At 30.8% G+C, this 5,126-nt stretch overlaps 1 long non-coding RNA gene and 1 pseudogene across 1 annotated transcript; one reads left to right on the forward strand and one right to left on the reverse strand.

Moving 5' to 3' along the window:
* Window positions 1-627: 627 nt before the first annotated feature.
* Window positions 628-1,933, forward strand: LOC145160162 (uncharacterized). The gene is made up of 2 exons (XR_013738042.1): window positions 628-1,427; window positions 1,743-1,933. It is a non-coding gene; the product is annotated as an uncharacterized LOC145160162 (long non-coding RNA).
* Window positions 1,934-4,002: 2,069 nt separating this feature from the next.
* Window positions 4,003-4,425, reverse strand: LOC145122065 (umecyanin pseudogene; annotated as a pseudogene).
* Window positions 4,426-5,126: the final 701 nt, after the last annotated feature.

Genomic DNA, 5,126 nt, shown 5'->3' on the forward strand with positions numbered 1-5,126 from the left:
GTAATATTCAATGTAGTAGAAATCGCTTTTATCTCATCAAATCTTGATCTTGAATACGATTGATGATCCCTTGCAGGTTGTTGTCTTCTTCCTGCCTTATTCCTACGTTAAACTTTCGTCCATGCATCATCAATTCCCCGTCTTGATCCCATAATGAAGCAGTAGGAGAGAAGCGATACCCAAGAACATAAAACATTGCCAGTTGCACCACTAAAATTGTGTGGATCCCGAAGCCTGAATCACATTCACATTTCCACCCCCCTGTTGGAGTACGTGCTAAGAAGTTGCCGGAATCGCCAGTGGAGCTAGGGTTTTGGTTCCCAATCCATTTGTTGTAAACACATAATGTTATACATGTTTAATATTACACAATGCCGTTGATTTCTTTATGTAAAAAATTGATATAAAAAGTTTCGGAAAATATAATAAGTATATATATATATATATATATATATATATATATATATATATATATATATATATAGATACATAATAGTGGGTCCCATAATTTTTAAGACCAAAGTCTTGAAAACAAGGAGCTCAAATATGAACCATTAGATCTTCTTTCAATGGTATTGATTTATAGTTGAGTTGGTGATCCAAGTGAATGCAAATTAGCCAATCAAAATCAAAATAGTAGGTGTACCGCCATTTAAGCATAAATGACCACGTTATGAAACCCTAAGTCTGCTGCTTCGGCTTTTCCCTACTTTCTCTCACGCATCTCATTTCCAATTTCAACCACTCACATCCACAGAAGCTTAGATCACCATCCTCACCTCGACCTTCGTCACCTCCATTGGCCTCCCACGAAACTTTCCCTCTCAAAAACCCTGATTTGAATGTCGATCGAAGATAATTGATAAAATTCTTTATTTTTCTCATTATATGTAGTCTACCGATTTCTCTTTGAATATTCAATGAAATGGTTTTATTCAGATCTGTGATTAAATCAATATTTGTTCAATAAATTCTCATTCCTTACGGGTTCGGCTCCCTCCACAAAGAGTTGGGCGGGTAGCGGGAAGGACAGGGACGATTCCGTCCTCCCTTATGTGACTGTGATTTTGTGTGTGTGTGTGAACGAACCTTTTGAGGAGAATATTAGGTCTCCAGTTTTTATTTATTTGTATTTTCTTGTGTAAAGATTTTTCGTATTTAACCTGTTTACATAACATGGTTTTCTGTTGTTGTAGTTACATCATGTTAATATTAGTATCTTACTCAAGAGAATCCAGAATCCAAAACCGTAGGAAATGTGTACGACCCTTCACTTCTTCTCTTCAAATTTCTTTTACTTTGTATGTTATATATGTGTTGTTTGCAGGGGATTGTTCTTAGCTGTGGATGATATTTCACGGCTTGATCAAGAAAGCCTAGAAAAATAGAGCATTTCTCAACTTGAACTTAATATCTTCTTCAAATCGGTATTTCTTTGAGCTCTATGACTTTAAGAAGTTGTATTTTGACTTTTCATGTTTTTGACACTTTATTCATTGTAACAGGCTGTAGATTTTTTTGTTTTGTTTTGGTCAAAGAAAATTGCCCTAGGCTGGTGTAGATCTATAGGATCTGGAAATAGTTCAATATTGTATTCTACAATATGGTTTTGTTTGTGTCATATGTTGTTCAAATCTTCTCATAACATGCGTTAGCTTTGTTGAATCCCTCTGTTGGATTTGTAGATTTTTGTTCATGAATGGGTGTGTATTGTTTTCATAATTTATGTTTATTGTTTTCAGATCTAAATTTCTAATGGTTACAAGGTTGATGTTATGGATCTGCAAATAAAGAGAAGAAACATACGAAGAGATTCCCGTGGTCTATTGAATACACGGAAAGTTCAACTTATTTTGTTATTAGATATTGGATATTTATGTAATGTTAGAATATAAAAGTATTGAATTTTATTGTTTGATGTTTTCGGTTGTTTTGATATGTTGTTTATGGTTGTTTGTAAGTTTTTTAGATCAAAAGGTTTTAATAGTTATTGTTTTCCCGAACTCTTTTTTAAGTAAAAACGAGTTCTCAATAAATTATCTGGTAGTATTTTATTTTAAAAAAATTTATAATTGATATGTTGCTAGGTTAATAATATAAGTATTATTTTTGTAATAGATAACGCAATTGGTACTATTTCCTTTTAGAAAAATGTTCACATTTGTTATTTTCTTTGCTTAATTATATGTGTGCCATGAATTTCGTATTTATTTAGTATTTTTTTTGTGGAAGTTATTTTTAGGAATAGATATTATCTTTTGCTTTAAAAAAATAAAAATGACTAATATTATATTTTTAAATTATTTTACATTTTCTTGGTTAAAAGGAATAAAAAACTACATAGAGGTTGAAAGATGTTGACAGATTGCAAATATTTGTTAATTTATTGTGTGGAAATTATTCGACGCTCGATGTCAACACCATTATGTCCACCTTCAGAAAAGATATTATTCATCGCGTTTTAGATGATAGATTGAAAATATTTAAAAAGTATGAATGTAGATTACACACGCCCTCTCCGTATATGTTTTCTATGCGTAAAATACAACAGGTATGAAGAGAATTTTTTCAACGACGGGCTACTTTAAGATTCAAACACGAGACCACTTAACGGAACTAACCATTTACCAAATGAAAACTAATCGCAACCCATAAATGAACAACTCGCCATCCTATGTTTTTTTTTATTATTTCTTTATTTATAGAACAGAAAAACAAATTTTAGGTTAGTTTTTTTAAACTACATATTTCGTTACAAAAGGTTTTAAACCGTTTATTTTTACATGAAAAATACTTTTATGCGAACGGCTAACATTGTAGTTACGGTACGGTACAAGTTGTTCAATAAATGAAAACAAAAATGATATTCCTCATCCAATAACAATAAATGAAAACAAAAATGATATTCCTCATCCAATAACAAAGAAGTTTCACATAAATTATGAAACTATTCCATCCCCGCCTTTACGTACATAGCTAAAAAAAATTGTCAAAAGAAACCATCTAACACAAAACAATATATCAAAAGGCTGAAATGAACTATCTGACAAGAAAAGGAAACCAATTGTCACATGAAAATATCTACCGAAAAGAACTATCTGCCGCAGCCGCATCGCGCGGGTAGCTTACTAGTATATATATATATATATATATATATATATATATATATATATATATATATATATATATATATATTATGTATTTTTTTTACACCCGAAAATCCGTGGAGAAATGTCTCATTATTTTTTGTTTGTATCAAATGAACTTTTACCCTTTGTTATATGCCTACACATTTTCAAAGTTATCGATAAACTTTTTTACAATACAACAAATATTTGAGGCTAGTATTCTACATATTTTAAGATCATATATTTATAGAATATTTAGATTATTATACATGTGAAATGTTCTATTAGAATATTACACGTGATATTTTTTTATAAGTAATATTCTATATATTATAAACACATAATATTATAATATGTTCAATATTACACGGTGACGTTGATTTTTTTTTATTTAAAAAATTGATATAAAAAATTTCGAAAAATATAATAAGTATATATTTTTTTAAGTATTTTTTTTTACACCCAGAAATACATGGAGAGATGTCTGATAGATTTTCTTTTGTATCAAAAGAACTTTTACCCTTTGTTGCCTACACAATTTCAAAGTTATTGATAAAATTTTTACAATACAGCAAATGATTCAGGCTAAAAGATGTTTTGGATTTGGATGAGATGAAAAATTAAAAGAATTATTTGTCTTAGTTATTTACCTGCTTGGTGTAAATTAGATGTATTCAAAAGTATGCTGATTTATTGGTATTTTGGTTTAAAGTTTTAATAAAAAAGTATTCGTGTGATGTGTTTAATTAACCTACTGAAATTATATTTTAGCTTATTCAGCCCATTATCGTCCATCAATACTCAAACAAAAATGAGATAAATTATGATAACGAAATATTAGATCCTTATATTAATTTTATATAATCATGCAAAATCAATGAAGTGACATGGCAGACGAGTTGTTATCCATGGTGGAAACCTTAATTGCTAATTTCTGAGAATGCATACAATTTTGGCCTATGGTGCAGATGTAATAATGGTTAGCCGCGTTCGTAATTGTAAATCTAGCAGGGCTTGTAGTCTTGAGTGAGATAGGATTCTGGCCATCACAGTTTGTGTATGCCTCCTTTGTCACTTCTGCCACGTTATAAACGCCGTTGGTGAAGTTAAAAACCAGCACGTCATTGATTTTGAAGATATGGAATAGTGACCACCTAACATAGAAACCTGGATTTTGTGGCACAGTCCAACCTTTGGATTCACCAACGAAATACTCTCTTGCTGTTGAGCCCTCGAACTCCATGGATGCAACTACCATGGCCATAAGCAGAACCAAACTTGACTTTAATTTCGCCATTTTTGATCGATTATGTGTTTTTATTATTTAGATGAATCTCAAATCCCACAAAATCAAGATTATTTTGTAGATTAAAGCTTTCCTAGCTATAGCATCCGAGAATATAAGTTTTTTGCCGGGCATATATATATATATAGGAAAATAACATCTGTGGATATTAATGGCAGTGAATTTGAAGTATTCACAATTATACTTTCGACAGTTGGAGTATTTATAGCAGAAGTTAATAATAATAAATTTAAAATATTCATAGTTTGACTTTGGACAATATCTATATTATTTTATAAGATTACAGTTATAAAAGTAGGATTGTATTACAAATTTAAAGGGTGCTATATTTCCACTTCTCTATTTTATCCATCCACTTAAAAGTGGAGTTTTTTTTTTGACCTTTTTGCCCTTACTATCAATTTAATATGAAAGAGATAAATGCTGAAATGGGTTATATGTTACTGCCCATCTCAGCCGGAAGCACCATCACAACCACCGTTTCCACCCCCTGTTCAATTGGGCTTGTCATATGTTACTGCCCCTTTTCAATGTTTAGAGAGAGAAACTAGAGAGAGAAAGGAGTAACGAAAACAGAGTTCATTGTATTGAGTTAAACTGTAACCGTTACAAGTAGAATGCTATTTATATTCTATTACATGTAAGACTTAACTACAGTTACACTAACTACTCTAGCGAACTTGACTTTAACC

Source organism: Lactuca virosa, chromosome 1 (genome assembly GCF_052849685.1).
Source record: "Lactuca virosa cultivar CGN04683 chromosome 1, Lactuca_virosa_CGN04683_v6, whole genome shotgun sequence".
Classification (NCBI taxonomy): Eukaryota; Viridiplantae; Streptophyta; class Magnoliopsida; order Asterales; family Asteraceae; genus Lactuca; species Lactuca virosa.